The sequence below is a fragment of the Anabrus simplex genome, chromosome 3, assembly GCF_040414725.1.
Source record: "Anabrus simplex isolate iqAnaSimp1 chromosome 3, ASM4041472v1, whole genome shotgun sequence".
Classification (NCBI taxonomy): Eukaryota; Metazoa; Arthropoda; class Insecta; order Orthoptera; family Tettigoniidae; genus Anabrus; species Anabrus simplex.
Window position 1 is genome coordinate 37,609,784 of NC_090267.1, and position 19,531 is coordinate 37,629,314.

Sequence of the window (19,531 nt, forward strand, 5' to 3'; positions counted from 1 at the left end):
CTGTTAAACGCGTTTGAAATTGCACCCACTTTTTGACGTAAGTATTTTCTTGCCTGTTGCCCAATATAGCGATCATCTGCTGCTGTAGTTGACCGCAGTCGACCCCTCCTCTCCTTCGGGCAGCAGTGCCTGCAGTTAGGAATGCTTTCCATGGACGTGAAACAATGCTGTGAGCAATACCAAACTCCTGGCCTATACTCGCCACACTTCGTCCTTCTTGCACTTTCCCTATGATTCTTCCCCGTGTGAAGATGTCCAAATGTTGTCTGTGGGTCATTTTGTAATGACCGTAACAGCTCGCCGATTGACTCAAACTGCTTTGTCCTGTTCTTTCAACTGCCACGTTTTATAGGGCCAGGCCCATTTCGCCCTATAGTCGCGCTAACCTCACGCCACGTTTCTACGCACATGTGGGAGACCTTTGGCAACAAGTTACCGCATTTTCATTCATTTCCACCGAGTAGTTTTGTACAGTAGTGTATATTTTACTTCAGCCGCGGCACATACAGCTTTGGGATGTATTATAACCAGTCCCGGTAGGCTAAATGTTTCAATTTATGAGAAAATGCTTGTATAAAGTAACTTTTGATAGTGTAAAATCTGCTGAGAAATTATGTGCATTTATTCTCTTTAACTGTTAAAGGACTCATGATTGCCACGTGGTGAACGGTGCCGAAACTTTTTTAACGGGTTTGGATGAGCCGAGGTTCGAACAAGGAATTGCTAAAATTCGGTTCCTGTCACTTCCGTAAAAGAGGATCTATTTTTATTCTGAGGAACCACCTTTATAGCCTTTAATAATTATGGTTACTACTATGAATGTTGAAGCCTCCGCGGCTCAGGCGGCAGCGCGCCGGCCTCTCACCACTGGATACCGTGGTTCAAATCCCGGTCACTCCACGTGAGATTTGTGCTGGACTAAGCGGAGGCAGGACAGGTTTTTCTCCGGGTACTCCGGTTTTCCCTGTCATCTTTCATTCCAGAAACACTCTCCATTAACATTTCATTTCATCTGTCAATCATTTATCATTGTCTCGGAGGAGTGCGACAGGCTTCGGCAGCCGGCACATTTCCTATCCTCGCCGCTAGATGGGGATTCATTCATTCCATTCCTGACCCGGTCAGATGACTGGAAACAGGCTGTGGATTTTCATTTACTATGAATGTTATTGCAGACTTATTGCCTGAATGGTCAGGATTGAGGCCTTCGGTTCAGATGTCCTGGGTTCGATACCCGGCCGGGTCGGGGATTTTAATCGTGTTTCATTAATTCTTCTGGCTTGGGGACTGGGTGTTTGTATTTGTTCCAACACCTTCCTCTTCATATTCAGACAACACACTACACTGCAAATCACCACAGAACCACGTAATAGTGATAATATCCTACTATATAAGGTTGGTGTCAGGAAGGGCATCCAGCCGTAAAACAGGGCCAATCCACATGTTCGCCACAGTTCGCACGCGCGGCCCCACAGAAGTCGTAAAAGCGGTAGTAGTAGAAGAAGAAGAAGAAGAAGATTATGAATGTTATTACATTTTTTAAGCAGATAATTGAAAGTAGCAAGAATGATTATTGGTACAAACAGGTGGGAACAATGGCAGGAGGGTACTCGGAATGAGGAGATAAAGGCTAATTTAGGAATGAACTTGATGGATGAAGCTGTACGCATAAACCGGCTTCGGTGGTGTGGTCATGTGAGGCGAATGGAGGAGGATAGGTTACCTAGGAGAATAATGGACTCTGCTATGGATGGTGAGAGAAGTAGAGGGAGACCGAGACGACGATGGTTAGGCTCGGTTTCAAACGATTTAAAGATAAGAGGTAAAGAACTAAATGAAACTACAACACTATTTGCAAATCGAGGATTGTGGCGACGTTTAGTAAATTCACAGAGGCTTGCAGACTGAACGCTGAAAGGCATAACAGTCTATAATGGTAATGTATGTATGTATGTATGTATGTATGTATAATTGTTTATATATTATACTTCGTCGTATGCTAGGCCTCAAATGAGGAACGTTTAAATAAATAAAATAATATGTACTAATTATAGCCTTTTTTGTAATATCTGAAGCAATCCCGTTACAGTTTCGACCCACTTAATTTATAACTGTTATTAATTAAATGTTTGTCCCCCTCCTTTTCAGTAATTATATAGAACAGGCAGTAAAGGAAAGCAAAGAGAAATTTAGAAAGGGAATCTCAATCCAAGGAGAGGAAATCAAAACTCTAGAGAAATTGCTGAATGGTATGGACGAAACCTTTCGTAAGGAGTACTAGAAAATAAATAAGACGAAACAAAAAGTAATTGAGTGCAATCGAACCTAGTCAAGAGATGCAGGTTATATTAGATTAGGAAATGAAGTCTTAAAGGAAGTAGGTGAATATTGTTACGTGGGTAGTAATATAACTAACGATGGCAAAAGTAAGGAGAACATAAAATGAATACTAGAAAAATCAAGGAGGGTATTTCTTGAGAAAAGAAATGTACTCACTTCAAACATTGATGTCGGAATTAGAAAGATGTTTTTGAAGAATTTCGTCTGGAGCGTGGCGTAGTATGGCAGTGAAACATGGAAGATAACTAGCTCAGAAAGAAAGAGAGTAGAAGCTTTTGAATGTGGTGTTACAGGAGAATGCTGAAGGTGAGATGGATAGATCGAAACACGAATGAAGGGATACTGAAACGAATTGGTGAGAGGAGATCGATTTGGCTAAATTTGACGGGAAGAAGAGTTAGAATGATAGACACATCTTAAACCACCCAGGACTTATTCAGTTATGTTTTTGAGGGAAGTAGGGTATAAGAACGGTAGGGGTAGGGCAAGGTACGAATATGACAAGCATATTAGAGCAGATGTAGGATGCATCAGTTATGTAGAAATCAAAATGTTACCAGAGGATAAGGTGGGATGGAGAGCTGCAACGAACCCATCTCAACAACAACAACAACAAATTACAAATTATAGTATATGTAATTTAATCTCAATAAACTACCTAAAACGACACAAGCTACATCTGCACTGGAATTTCTCTGAAATTATGATCTGGATTTCATAGATTTCTGGATGTTTTTATCCACTAAATGTCTCTTGTTTGCACTGACTCCTGTCTTCGTCAAACAGTTTATTTACATTATGAAGAGATCCACGTGTATGGCATGCAAGTTAGTATGGGGGTGAATGAACTCTTCCTAAACCCCAGTGATTGAACAAATGAGACACCTCCACTACTGCATGCGCCTTGCATTGTCGTGCAGAATGATAAGTGGGGTATCGATCTAATCTCTAAGGACAGTGGTGGTGATTATTGTTTTAAGAGGAAGTACAACTAGGCAACCATCCTCTATATAACACTAATCAGAGAGAAAAAATGGAAGGGGTCCGACACTTCGAAAAATGAAGATATCGGCCAAAGGAAGGCAAGGGCCACGAAGGGCGTGAAAATGAAAGACTCCTTAGCCCTCGCAAACCTAATAGCGTCGGGGTCGGAAACGAACAAGAGTTGACCAAGGGAAGTCGGATAGGATAGATGAAAGTGAGGAGCCTGGCACAAGTAAATGGAAGCAATGCCAGGACTCGGTTAAGGGCCCCGTGGTCACCAACCCACTCTCCACGGTTCAGAGCCCCTGAGGTCCCTTTTAGTCGCCTCTTACGACAAGCAGGGGATACCGTGGGTGTTATTCTGCCGCCCCCACCCACAGGAGGATCTCTAAGGACAGCTGAAGACGCTCTGCAAGCAATCGATCGCTCTCGCTGCACCATTCAGAAATTAGGCAGTGCTGAAGGTCTACCTGGGGACGAAACATGACGGCCTCAGTTCATGGAAGCGAGCTGGTGAATCTCGCCCTGCATCCTGCTGTTACCGAGCTCGATAGCTGCAGTCGCTTAAGTGCGGCCAGTATCCGGTATTCGGGAGATAGTAGGTTCGAATTCCACTGTCGGCAGCCCTGAAAATGGTTTTCCGTGGTTTCCCATTTTCACACCAGGCAAATGCTGGGGATGTACCTTAATTAAGGCCACGGCCGCTTCCTTCCCACTCCCAGCCCTTTCCTGTCCCATCGTCGCCATAAGACCTACCGTGTCGGTGCGACGTAAAGAAACTAGCAAAAAAAAAAAAAGCATCCTGCTGAGTTAACGAGTTCTAAGTGATCCTTGTTTGGTGTGGAGAGGTTGCCAAACCACTCTCTCCCACACTCTCTTCAGTCTTTACCCTTTCTTCGAGTCGAGTGCAGTAGACGATTTAAGCAACTCCGGCTACAGTAGACGTAGTAAATCCTGTAAGCCGCTATTAGACACGGGCTGCAGCCGGATAATAGTGATGGGAGCCGAAGCCGTCATGTTTTGTCCCCGAGGTATACCCGAAGGTTTCCGCGTCTCTGAGAACACGTACGCAGCACTGGTGGCGACATCAAAGGTCTGTTAAACTTAAAACCGTCAAAAAGGAAACCACAGATAACCATCTTCAGGACTGCCGACGGTGCGATTCGAACCCACGGTCTCGCTAATGCAAGCTCACAGCTACATGACCCTAACTGCACAACACTGATTCATATCCTAGAAGAAATGGGTCTAGTTAGGAAGACGATAGAACTCATTAAACAAACAATGACTGGCACAACAAGCTGAAAGTTTGAACCTGATATAAACAGGTTTGGTGAAGAATTTGGAACAAGCGGAGAGAAAGATTCTATAAAGGTACTGGGACCCTAAAGAACAGAGAAAGAAAGAAAGAAAGGAAAACAAGAATGGTATGTTAAGATGAAATAGATTTCAGATACCATCCGGAAGAGGAGAGCCATGTTCTTCGGACATATCTAGAGAATGAACCTGGGAAGCCTGACCAATCAGATAATAAAGTTTTTTCAAACCAGGAAAACTACGGTGCGCTGGTATCAGGAGGTGAAGAAGAAATAGGAATACAAGGAACGAAAATATGCAACAGGGATGCTTACAAGTCGACGATCATGGTCAGGACGATGTTTCAAGGAGAAGTTAGATCCCTTACCAAAGCACCATGGACAGAATAAAGAAGGAGATTGGACGAGAATTAAAGCCCCGAATCAGATGAAGTTGAATTCGAATTAGTATGGTCCATAGTCGGCAAAACGAAATAATAATAATAATAATAATAATAATAATAATAATAATAATAATAATAATAATAATAATAATAACAAAGATACATTCACATTTCTTTTGACCAAGCGAGTTGGCAGTGCGGTTAAGGACGAACAGCTGCGAGCTTGCATTCGGCAGATAGTGGGTTCGAATCCCACTGTCAGCAGCCCTGAAGATGGTTTTCCGTGGTTTCCCACTTTTACACCAAGCAGATGCTGGGCCTGTACCTTAATTAAGGCCACAGTCGCTTCCTTCCCACTCCTAGCTCTTTCCTATACCATCGTCGCCACAAGACCTATCTGTGTAAAAATAATTCTTCTGAAAAGACTGCGTTCATGACCAATATTAAAAAGACCCCTCAGCTGTTAAGGTTAGGAGAGGAAGAAATAAGGACAGTTAAGAGTTTTAACTATTTGGGAGAAGCATTACAAGAGAGGTACATCGGGCGAGAAAAATGGAAATGACATTCCATTTGACGAGGAACACTTACAACAAAAATAGTCTATTGTATGGGACTAAACTGAGGCATCTAGACACTGTTGCCTGAGTGCCTGTATGCAGTCAAATTATTGGATATGATGTCCGACTCGCTGGCTGAACGGTCAGCGTGCTGGCCTTCGGTTCAGAGGGTCCCGGGTTCGATTCCCGGCCGGGTCGTGGATTTTAACCTTAATTGGTTAATTCCAATGGCACGGGGCCTGGGTGTGTGTGTTGTCTTCATCATAATTTCATCCTCATCACGACGCGCAGGTCGCCTACAGGCGTCAAATAGAAAGACCTGCACCTGGCGAGCCGAACCCGTCCTGGGATATCCCGCCACTAAAAGCCATACATTTCATTGGATATGATTGGGAAAGCGGGACTTCAAAATATCCAGAAGAGAGAAAGAAAAATTCTAAGAAAAATATCTAGGTCCAAATGTAAAAATGGGGTGAGGAGACTTACATCTAACAAAGAATAGTGTGAAAGAACAGAAGGAGTGCTTGAATTTATGAGGAAGAGTAGGTTACAGTTCTATGGATACTTGCTGAAGATGGACAATACTAGACTGACGAAGAGAATCTTCAGGAAGAGTAAGACAGGCCTGAAATGCTTTCGAGAAATGAGTTTGGACTTGACGAAGATACGGGTTACGGGGGAGATGATATTACGGACAGAAATCAATTTAGACAACTCATCAAAACGTTCTGCGGTTTCCAGGAGACTGGGGAAACGGGAGATGCTATACAGAAGGAAAGAAGGAAGTAGGAGAAAGGATGAAAAGTTACAGGAAATGTAGGCAGAGAAAGCAAAGATTGTCAAACATGACCCTTAGATGACGGATACAGAATTGTTAATAATAACAATAATAATACCGAACGAGTTGGCTTCGCAGTGTGGATACACTCTGTTAGCTTGCATTCGCGACATCGTGGTTTCGAAACCCACTGTAAGCAGCTCTGAAAATAGTTTTCCGTTGATTCCCATTTTCACACCACGCCTTAGGTCTTAATTAAGGCCAAAATTGCTTTCTTACCAGTCCTAGCCCTGCCCTATCTTATCATCGCCAGGAGTGTGTCACTGTGTCGGTAGGGCGTAAAACGAACAGCAAATAATAATAATAATAATAATAATAATACTGTATATATTTGGGATGGCCTAAAACTCTGGAGCTTACAATCCCCTCCCAATTTCAGTAGCGACGATTGAGAATTCGAAGTCAGGGGCAAAAATGCAGATACAACAAAAGGTACCCGTGTTTGTGGGATATAGAGGTCAGGGGGGGGGGGGCGTGGGGAGCGATATAGTCTATACATCAAAACATTAAGAAAAAAGCTACAAAATGGCAATTTTTTAATGTTATCTGAGCGAATTTCGACAGAGGTAAAGGGTCGACAGCTTACCAACTTAATAATAGTTGTTTGGTTTTTGAGATTTTGATTGAATACTGTACAATAAAACTTTCATTAAAGCAACAATATTACACATGTATTGCAATTAAAGCAAAGTTCAGCGTAATTATACAGTTAAAACTCTTTTAGTGGTCTCTTTGACTACATACTAAGAAATAGACAGATACTAAAGAGACTGCCACACTGACGAATGAATGCGGCAAGCGCGTGAATCATACCTCAGTGTCAATAACCTTGAAGAAAATATACCCCTGCTACCCTTGCTCACAGCACATGCAAAGTGTGCACTACCTGCTGTTGGGGTATACAAATCGGTTAGCCGCGACGAACGACATTTTATGCCTATTCCCGCTAATAATTTTCTTAATAATTAAAGAAAATAAGGAAAGAATTAGTTGATAAGACAACAGGGCTTGTACAGTTTTTTTACCGGGCGAGTTGGCCGTGCGCGGCTGTGAGCTTGCATCTGGGAGATAGTGAGTTCGAATCCCACCGTCGGCAGCCCTGAAGATGGTTTGCTATGGTTTCCCATTTTCACGACAGGCAAATGTTGGGGCTGTACCTTAATTAAGGCCACGGCGCCTTCCTTCCAACTCAGAGGCCTTCCTATCGCATCGTCGCCATGAGACCTATCTGCGTCGGTGCGACGTAAAGTCACCAATAAATTGTTTTTTAATAATTCCTCTAATTCCTAGTTTCAGCGGGCTAAAATGGAACCAAAATGTAATGTTTTCTCCGCAAAGTGGGGAGGAAGGGCAGTTGCCCCTCTCCTCCCCACCCCTCGGCCGCAAACGCCGCTACTGATCTTCAAGTCCAATGCGGAAAGGAAGGCTGAAATTCGACGGACACCTAGTAAGAATGGATGACTAACGACTAACTGAAAGATCTTCAGACACATCTTGGGATTAAAGGCCACTTCCAAGTGAATAGAATAGGTCAGGAGGGATGCGGACGAAGTTGTAATTACAGTGAAGATGATCTACAATAGAAGAGAATTCAGAAGAAAAGTCGACAGTCTAAAACCATCTGATGAGAAACCATTAAAAAGGAGACCCATACGAATTATTTCCAAAAAGGAGAGGAAGATGAGAAGCGAAAGAATGAAGAGGTTATGGGAAGAGAACATATAATAACAATATTATTGCCTTTCTACGTCCCACTAACTATTAACTATTGACGGTTTTCGGAGACGCCGAGATGCCGGAATTTTGTTCCTCATGAGTTCATTTACGTGCCAGTAAATCTACCGATACCAGGCGGACGTATTTGAGCATCTTCGAATACCACCGGACTGAGCGAGGATCGAACCTGCCAAGCTGGGGTCACACGGTCAGCGCCTTGTGTCAAGAAGCATCAAGTTTTTTGCTGTCCATTGTTGGACAAATTCGTATACAAAACAAAAATGGTTTTACATCCCACTAACAACTTTTACGATTTTCGGAGAAGCTGAGGTGCCGAAAGTGTGTCCTCCAGGAGTTCTTTAACGTTCTATTGAAATGAGGCTGATATATGTGAACACCTTCAAATACCACCGGCTACACCCGCCTGCTAAGGGTCCTCCTTCTGAGCCATAGATTCCAGTTAAGGAACTAAGGGAGTATCCGATACCAGCTGACCCAGCGCGAGAAGGGGAAAGTAAGTCTCAGGTGAGACGACACGGTGTGATGCGATGGTTGCTTGGCCACACAAACTCCTCATCCCTCGCGGCGTTAAGGTCACATTAGACCATGAAATAGTGCGTGTGTTGTGGGCAACGAGCTTCTGAAAAAAGTTACACGTGGAATATTACTGATCGTAGTAACTGATGGGGTATATAACTTACAGGTATGTTCAACTGTTGATATTGTTGTACGATTCTGTTAAATAATAGCTCATATTTCTCTTCGTGACTCGTAATGTTAAAACTATTGCCGAAGTGGGAACTATCGACACTGGTGCTGCGACAACAATAAGCAATAAGCAAGTTCCAACTCGCAAAACTAGGACTAATCCACCCCTTCATGTTCCATATTCCCGCCTCTCTCTCGTTCAAAGAAGTTTATTTATCCGCATACCAACCCTTGTTAACTCTTTATCTTCTGACAGGAACTTGGACGTTTATTCTTCGTATGCCTCCTTTAATCGATTCTTCCTTAACTTAACCTAGTTTATTTTTCTTCATATTCCCTTTTCCCTTCTCACTGCTGTCTTCTCTTTTGTACATAATGTAATATTCATTTATTTATTTACTTTTTTACTGTACTATACCATTACTTATGTGTTATATCTGTATTTATCTTACTGTGCCTGGCTATAAGTTCTTCTCTTCGTTTTACGTTCAATCTTCAATTTTCCTCGTTGTTTCTTTTGCCTTTATGTTTTGTTCTTAATTGTTGTCTCTTGTTATTTTGTTAGTTTTTAATTTTTTCCTCTAGTTTTATCATTAGATGTTTTTCCCTCATTGTTCTTCCACTTATTTCTTTATGTTTGTCTTGTGCTACTCCACTGTAGATATATTTTTCCTTTGCGGAACTCTGTAATTCGGCTTCTCGCTGTTTTGGTTTCCCAAATAAATAAATAAATAAATAAATAAATAAATAAATAAATAAATAAATAAATAAATAAATAAATAAATAAATTCATCATCATCATCATCATCATCATCATCATCTGTTTACCCTCCAGGTTCGGTTTTTCCCTCGGACTTAGCGAGGGATCCCACCTCTACCGCCTCAAGGGCAGTGTCCTGGAGTTTCATACTCTTGGTCGGGGATACAACTGGGGAGAATGACCAGTACCTCGCCCAGGCGGTCTCACCTGCTATGCTAAACAGGGGCCTTGTGGAGGGATGGGAAGATCGGATGGGATAGGCAAGGAAGAGGGAAGGAAGCGGCCGTGGCCTTAAGTTAGGTACCATCCCGGCATTCGCCTGGAGGAGAAGTGGGAAACCACGGAAAACCACTTCGAGGATGGCTGAGGTGGGAATCGAACCTACCTCTACACAGTTGACCTCCCGAGGCTGAGTGGACCCCGTTCCAGCCCTCGTACCACTTTTCAAATTTCGTGGCAGAGCCGGGATTCGAACCCGGACCTCCGGGGTTGGCAGCTAATCACGCTAACCACTACACCACAGAGGCGGACAATTAATTAATTAATTAAAAAGAAAAGAAATGTTCTTCCTTACTAGGCTTAGGAGTGATACATAATTGAATCTTGGAAACCAAAAACGCACTATCTCCAGTAAATTACATTTTACAGGAGGGACAAAAACTATTTTATGGGAATGTTTCCCACTAAATAATCTTGATATTTTTAAATTGCAATACTACTTTGATATATACAAGCTATACATATCAAAATAACGGTAGTTGGATAGGTTGTATTTTTAAAATGATTGTATGTGCCTAAAATTAAGTTGTTTTTGATTTCTGCAGTGCCTTAAAAAACTGCAAACATCACAACACCCTTGTGGCCTTCCACTTCATTGTACACATAGGCCTACATTAGACTTTTAAAAATTATTATCGTCTGACATTCGATGTACACTACAGCCCGCTTGGTGGCCATGATCGTTAAGGCGTTGAAGTCTAAACGGTCTGACACCGAGGTTAGCCGGTTCGAGTCCCGTAGGTCGAAAATATTTTCACCATCAGAATCATCATATACCACGTCATTCATTTCATCTCATTAACTTCTCTGATGAGGTTGACGCCAGGAAGGCCATCCGGTCATAAAAAACCGCCACGACAGATTCATCTCACCTCATACCCGACTCCGTAGAGCTACAGGACAAGGGTTGGACAAACAAACGAACAAATATATTCGATGTTCACCAGATTTATACACCAAAATCTAATTTATTTCGGAGGGAGTTAGGATTTGAAGGGGGTTCTTCCAGAACAAAACCTATAGTATTTCTTTCTTTTCTTTTCTTTCTCTTTCTTTCGTAATCCGTTTTCCCTGCAAGGTTGTTTTTTTCCCTCGGACTCAGCCAGGTATCCCACCTCTACAGCCTCAAGGACAGTGTCCTGGAGCGTAAGACTGGGTCGGGGACACAACTGGGGTGGAGGACAAGTACCTCTCACAGGCGGCCTCACCTTCTATGCTGAACAGAGTCCTTGTTGGGGGGATGGGAAGATCGAAAGGGACAGGCAAGGAAGAGGGAAGGTCTTAAGTTAAGTACCATCCGGGCATTTGCCTGTAGGAGAAGTGGGAAACCACTTCGACAATGGCTGAGGTGGGAATCAAACCCCTGTCTACTCACTTGAATTCTTGAGGCTGAATTTACCCCGTTCCAGCCCTCATACCATTTTTCAAATTTCTTACCAGACCCGGGAATCGAACGCGTGCCTCCGAAGGTGGCAGCTAATCACACTAACCACTACACCACAGAGGCAGTCAAGTAGTATTTCTGTCTGGTTGGCAGAACGCGCGTTAACACGTGCGTGCAGAGCGATGCAAAGATTTCAGTCATTTTTTTTTTAAATGGACGTAACAATATGTTTCACTGTATTAAAATATTTAGTTTTGATTCCTTTCTTTATACCTTCTAGCGGCTCTATTATATGAAAGTGTTTTTACATATTTATTGAAATTGATTTTTATGGTGCAAAATTTATTATGAACATAAAAACAAACAATCCGTATATCTCACCAAAATTAAAATTCCATCCATGTTTTCAGTAAATTTGTTTACTATATTCATAGAGAAACGTTTTAAGATGACGCAGATTTTATACTTTAAATTCAATTGTTTATTTTACAAATGCTTATTTTTATAATATTTCTAATGTATTCTACTTCAAAACCCGCGTGTGCTGTTTAAAACTGTCAAGCTCACTTATTTCAAAGGGGGTCTGAAACACCCCCACCTCCTCCCCGCCCCTCTCTGGGTACGGCCTTGCTCACATCTACCTGGTAGAGAATTCATCGCAAACGCTGGATGTCGAATGTTATGGTTTCTTAGTCTTCTCGTCATTTGTTGGCATGCGATAGTGCTGCCTACTATTGGTAGAATATTTATCGAAAGCAGAAACTCGCTAACTTCATGGAATAAGTTGGTTTGTGATTTCGACGAAATAATAAACAGCATGTAGCTGACTAGTTACCTTCGGATTTGGGTGTTCTATACTGTACATGGAAAGTAGGCTACACTTGCAATATTTTTCTATCATAATCTCGAAATGACAACAAAGTGGAGTTACGTGGTTTTGGATTTCCATGACTGAATTCTTTCTACAGCATTTATCCCACAAACTTTTGAGGTCGCATGCGTGATCTGTTTTACTCCAACCCCATTCTGAGGTATAGATTCATATAATTCATTTCTTTCTGGCTTATGGTATATAAATGAAGAGGTTTATTTAAAATCAAAGCTAAATATCCAATCGCACCCGCACTTCGGCCGGGAAACGATTCCGTATACATTGAAGTGAACTTAAGGTCGTTAGCCTATTTAACCAAAGAACCGGGAAAAGGTTATATAGTATTTTATACAATTTTTACGTTAAGCTGTAATGATTAGTGCTTGTTTTCTGACAGATAAAGCTCGTGTTAAAATAACTTACGTATTACAAGCCAGAATTTGGAGTATTTTAACCAAACTTCTATAATTAAATATTTTCATCTTCGCTTAAACAGAAGTACACGCGAGTTATTTTTGAATCAAAACTTTAACGGATGAATCCAGTGTTTCTGGATGAGGCACAGTCAAGTTTGGAATGTAATATGAGCCTGCTGAAGTTCTTTGCGTGCGAGGTAAATATAAAGTTTTCTTTAGCAAAAGATCTCTAAATTATGTGTGTAATTTAAAGTTGGCATGTTGATCCAGTTGTTCTCATGTTACTTGCATTAAGGTGAACCAAGTTTCTGTGCAAAGATGTGTGACAACCAGTTGAAGAGTGCGCTTAAGTTGTGGACGTGTACTAAAAAGATAACTTATGTGTGTACGAAATAACGACAACAATACAAATATATTTAGATTGATGCCCGTGATTGCCTTGTCAAGAAGTCTGTCTCGGGAACACGCGGTTTTCCTCTCGTATTTGTGTATTTATTGTGAAATAAGAATATTAAGAGAAAATTAGATTAATGAAAATAAAAAGCGTAAAAATGGCATTCGCATAAAGGAATAATAGTGATTGCCGACCTCTGTCAGTCAGTCTGTTGGTAGTTGTCCTTTTTAGTCCCAAGATAGGTGATTCGATCCCTAATGAGGTCGGTGCCATTTTAGGGAGTTTAACCGCGACAGCTCTATAGCGTTAAGTTTCGGTGCTTTAAAGGACTCCTACGCGACTAATTTCCGGCATTTCGGCGTTTCATAATAATGAAAATAAACGTATTTAGAATGTTCTCTTCCGTTACTGTTAATCAGTCTACAGCTGATTCTGATTCGGAAAGCCGATTTTAACGTCCAAGTTTACTGAGTTACAAGTTTGCGATATTGAGGTACTGTATACTTTCAGTAAGTATTTTGTTTGTTATTAACATTAAGCGATGTTGAAATAATAAGTATGTCTAATTAAATTATTAAGTTAATTTTAACTATGATCTTTTTTAGTTACTATACTTATTTTTTTCTATCATCGCTGAATATTACGCGTTAAGTAATTCAGGACATTTATAGTGAACAAGTCGAATGCTAGAAGTTTACCTCAACATATTTTAGCATGACGCGAACTCACGTAACCAAACCCTAGATTACCAACAAAACCCCGACTTCTAGGTTATGCCAATGCTACCAACTTAAAGAATGAATTTACTCCACATATCAGTGAATAGCACTGCCTCCTATGTCATGTCGTTTTGAAATTACAGATATTCAATACAAGCACGTCATAAGTACATTAATTAATTAATTAATTAATAGTAATGGAATGCGGTTGAATAAATTCAGATCATGCAGGAAGTGAAGTGAATCTTGAGGAATGTAGAAGAATATTGTTAGATAATAGAATAACCAGTGGTGGCGGAAGTAATGCAACCACCTTACTAGGAATTATACAAGATAGGCACAGTTATACAAAATAGGAAGAGTGCGGACAAAATTAGAAGAGGCCAAGGATTTACTTAGCTGTTAACTGAGGCTGAAACGAAAGAAACATTAAAGTTAGAATGCAAACTTAATAAAATAAAGAAACTGTTAAAGAAGACTAGTTAAATAAGAAGCTGAAGAATCCTGACAAGCGATAAATTAAAGAAAATCTTAAGAAATTAATCGCTGATAATTAACTGAATATGAAAACCATAATGATATTAATATAGTTATATTAATTACAGGTTGGCACCTTCTACTTTTCTAAGTCTGGAATGAAGTAAAAGTTAAACAGAACAACCCAAAGTCGATAAAAAAAATGAATATGAATCAAGGGAATTTCAGTTAGCAACCACAAATGAGCAATCAAATCTTACACTACAATTAAATTCTCAAACCCGAGAAACACAAGGCAACCTCGACCGGCCCCTTCACATGGCACACGCTAAATCTCAACAATAGGAAAAAAGACACCCCTAGGTCCCACCAATCTTAACTTCCCATAAAACAATTACAAAGCAACGACAACAATGCAAATATATTTAGACTGATGCCCGTGAATGCCTTGTCAAGAAGTCTGCCTCGGGAACAGGCGGTGTTCTTCTGAAGAAGTGGAGCAAAGTTCTCTGCGAAACGTAAAGAATTTCATCTTGTTCTCTTGACACGGCAAAAGTCTAAACGTTAATGAATTGTCTATACAAATATCAGATAACGGTAAAATTTTAACGAGATCAAACGAACACTTTAAAGAAATAGAATGTCTCATTCAAAAATGTCCTTTTTATGGCGCGTGGCCTCCGAAGAAGTCAGCTGCAGGTCTTTCGAGTTTACGCCGTATGGGCGACCTGCGCGTATATAAGAATGGGGCCCTCTCTATGATGAATTGTAATGATGAAGACGGCGCACACACCCAGCCACCGAGCCAGTGGAATTAACCAATGAGGGTTAAAATCCCTGATCCGACTGGGAATCGAACGCGGGACTCTCTGGACAAAAGGCCAGCACGCTAACCATTTAGCCATGGAGCCGGACTGAAAAAATGCACATTGACCTGAAATGTAAACATAACCATTGAAATTAATAACCTAAATCATATCTGAAAACTAGGTAGAACTACTTAAACTCAAAAATTTAAATTCGTAAAACAAAAATAAAGTTTCAGTAAGATTAACCTACACCAAAAAATGGTAAGAATTTAAATTAACGTCAATGACACTTTATTCTGGTGCAGAATTACTAGAACAAACAGTTCAAAATAGCAAAGTAAAGACTATTTTAAATTTGGTTTACGTCGCACCGATACATACCGGTGTTATGGTGACGATGCGATAGGAAAATCTAGGATTGGCAAGAAAGTTACTATGGCCTTAATTACCGTACAGTCGACCGTTGTCTGGTGTCAAAAAGAGAGACCACACAAGGCCATCATAAGGGCTGCCGACATTGAGGTTCGAATCCCATATCTCTTGAAGGTAAGCTGACAGCTACGTGATCCGAGATAAAGAAATCTTAACCCTACTTTAAGTATCAAAACCCGTAGACCATTCTCAACACTAATTTACATGATAGGATGTGTTAGATTTTGGAAAGAGGTCTGGTTTAATTGAAACTCATAACACAAATTATTTACACTGCACATATTTAAAACAGATGTAAAAATGGGGTAGCAGCCATACGTACACACTTGTGTGAATGCTCCATGTCCGTCACTGAACAAATTTCCTTTGAAGGGGAATGGCCACAGAGCCCATAACACACGTCACTCTCACATCGCTGATCGGCTCGCAATAATCACACTAGACAGCCCGCAACTTCCTGTTCCCGCCTCAACACAGCAGCGAGTCCCTTAGGAACCAATCACATTCAAGATCATTCACATCAGATTTCGATATCCGTTGCTGATACAATAGTTCATAACGAAAGCAACACACAGTTGCTATTAATTTTTCATGCGTATGACCTTTACCACATTTGAAACAAACAGTAATTACTGTTCATTATCGGTATTTTTAACGTGTTTTAAAAATAATACTTTGAGACCTGTTTAAGTACACACCACAGAGCTTGAAGTGAAAACCAGTAGCGACGATTGAGAATTAGAAGTGGTGGTGGTGGGACAAAAATACACAGACAACAAAATGTGCACGGTTTGTGGGGATATAGCAGCGGGGGGGGGGGAGGGGGGGAACTTGCATTAAAAATGAAAAGGAACTACAAAATGGTAAATTTTTTATGCTCTCTGGGCGAATTTCGACAGAAAGATAAAGGTTTATCAACTTAAGTGCGGTAAAAATAGATAGGGCCCGGATGTTCATGCAGTAATGGGTTAAATTGCAAACTTACTGAAGCGAGTATTAAGTAGAGTATACCCGCACGACGGTAATGTTATGAGGTTTGCATAAACATTAGGGGTTCGGCCCATTAGAACCACTAGAATTTATGTTACTCCCACTACATTACGTTAGAGCGGGCTAGTCGACATTTACTACTAAATAATTATTTTTACTAAATAATTTTGGATGATAATTATATGAGACGGTTTGGAAGAGGAGTGGTCAGCATAACCAGTGTACACACGTTACGAAAGTATAATACTTAACACATAAAACATAGCTTGGAATGAGCAATCTGGTGAGACTAATTTAGGAATTTGGAAAACACCGAAACGAAGTAACAATATAGAAAGGACAGGGAAGGGAACTACCTACGTAAATCCTTATTGGATGGCAACCATGTATTACTTATTTTATAGCCAGTGCCCGTGTTGAAATAGTTCTCTGCGAAACGTAAAGTCTAGTTTTCTTGACACGGCATAAGCCCAAAATCACATCTACAAGTAAGTGCTGTGAAAGCATCAATCTTAACGATAATTAAGTTATTGGTTTTACGATCCAGTAACTACGTATAGGGTTTCGGGGCGCCAAGGGATCGAATTTTTTTTTTAACTTAGGACACTTTTATGTGCTGTCGATAAGAGGCTGGGTTATTTGAGCTCCTTCAAATACCACCGGACTGAGTCAACATCGAAGCCGAAGGTCAGTGCTCTATGGTCTGAGCTACTCAAGCCGATTGCTGACATCAGTACAGATGTGTTAGTATTCTAGATACTATCAGTTGCGCATGTAATTCTTCACTTCACGGCAGTGTTCATTATTCAATTTCATATCACTACCACTTGCTCTAATATCTCTTCATCATTCCATCAGATTCATCAACTCATCCAATTTTCTAATTTTCTCGAATTTATTCCCTAGTAAATATTTGATTTCCGAGAATACAGCTGTGGTAAAAGTCGTATTTATTGGCTTGTTGTGTGATGGCGACAGATGTGGAAGAGGAGTGCGATCTCAAAAGAACTTCGAGTTTACATTCTTGAGTGCACTCTCTATAGGAGGCTGGTAACAGAATCTTCTTCAGCCTATCTGCCATCTCCAGATGAGAGATAATAGCAACTACATCCAGTCTCTGCATGTGTTCTGCCGTCAAGGGATATTTGAAGGAGAAGATGTGTTGTATATTCTCTCATAGAGAGCTGCAAAATCACAGGTTTTAGGACCCATTAAGAACAATCATCGTTGTTGGAATGATGAGATCTTCACTTTTAGTTCGGTAACTTCACCTCCTAGAATTATCTTATCTAACACATTCGTTAACCATGGCTATAAATGAGTACATCGATTTACATTTTTGCTTCTTCAAATAATCTTAGATAGTGCACCAACTGACTCTTTTATATCTCTGAATTCAGATATAAGGAATCTCGTGACTTCTGCTGTATAGTTTGTGAACACCGGCATGAACAAATAAGCCATCGCAGCATCAAGGAAAAGAGGAATGATGAGTCGTATTTTATCATGATGATATATCAAACCATTAAATAGATTCACATAGAAATATTAAGAATGAAAATTGATGGGGAAGATAATCTATTTATTCATTTAGTATATAAGTACATTTGACTTACAATCAAAAAGATTAGGTTCAAATGTGTGTACATGTATTCAGATCACAGCCATATTTTTGGCGAAGTGAATGCCACGTCCTTAAATGTGGACATCGTGACTCTGCGGTTGTCATCAGTAATCGAAACATAACCTAAGAATTCCAGAAGGATGCAAGCAAAATGGGGATAGCAAAGAAGGAAACTTCTTGACCTTCAATTCCTTATCAGGCTGGGAGAGGCATAATTAAGGCAAGAAAAGTGTGTAACAAGCAAGAGAGGGCGTTGTCCAACAAGCAGACCCACCTTTGAAGAACCTACCCCGTGTAAACGCGGTACTGTTGAAGCACAGCTCACCCCAGAGTTATGGAATGATTGAATAGATCACATCCAATCCACAGCGATGCAATTCATGCTGGTGAGTGTAAACTGGAGATCCCCACAAGTAAATCGCGATGGTAAAGTGACGAATGTGATGCTTACTCGTGAATGTTCCCGAAGCAAGGCAAACATCCTTAAAAAGTCATGTTACTTTCAAGGACATCCTGTTTTCCTTCACTACTGTGATGATTTCTGCAAATATTGAAATGCAGACGTTATGTACCTTTGTCTTCAGTTATGGACATGCTGTATTTCCTGATCTAAGAGAAAAAAAATTTTTAAACAATTTTTGAAGCGAGCCTCCTGTCTCAATCCCTATCACTTCAGATTTCTTCATCCACTAGAAATAAACCCTAAACGGTAGGGCTAATATGATTTTCATCAGATTCCTACTCTTCACTCCCTTCTAAATTGTACACCATGTGGTAATAATTCAGCAATATGATCAAGGAATTATTATGGACTGGGTGAAATAACTAAAATGGAAGTGTCACATTTGTTCTGGGTGATTTCCGACAAAAGAGTAGCGTTACTAAAATGTTGTAAAGTTTGGGCTGGGAAGACTTGGGAGAAAGGAGACGAGCTCCTCGATTAAGTGGTATGTTCCGAGCTGTCAGTGAAGAGATGGCGTGGAATGACATTAGAAGGCGAATAAATTTGAGTGGTGTCTTTAAAAGTAGGAAAGAACACAATATGAAGATAAAGTTGGCATTCAAGAGGACAAATTGGGCTAAATATTAATTTAAAAGAAGGGAAGTTAGGGATTGGAGTAACTTACCAAGGGAGATGTTCAATTCCCATTTCCTTTTTCCAACCATTTAATGAAAGGCTAGGAAAACAACATATAGGGAATCTGTCACCTGGGCGACTGCCCTAAATGCAGATCAGTGGTGGTTGATCCTCGCTTTTCAATAATGTGGCAGAGCCTCTAAATGCAGCAAATGCATGTGAGATTTTTGAAACAGAACGTCATGCGGTTTAAATTCCTCGTTAAACCGGGGCTTCATAGCCATGACCACGAGCTCAACAATCAACCGAAGCGATTACATTGGTTGCTCTATTCGTTGTTATCAAAGTTGTCGTACTTAGGCTGCAGTGTTACAGCTGTTATCCATCCTGTCAGTTCCAGATGTCGATAATATTTAGTAGATCTGTTTATGTTCCACGCCATACATGTCATCACTT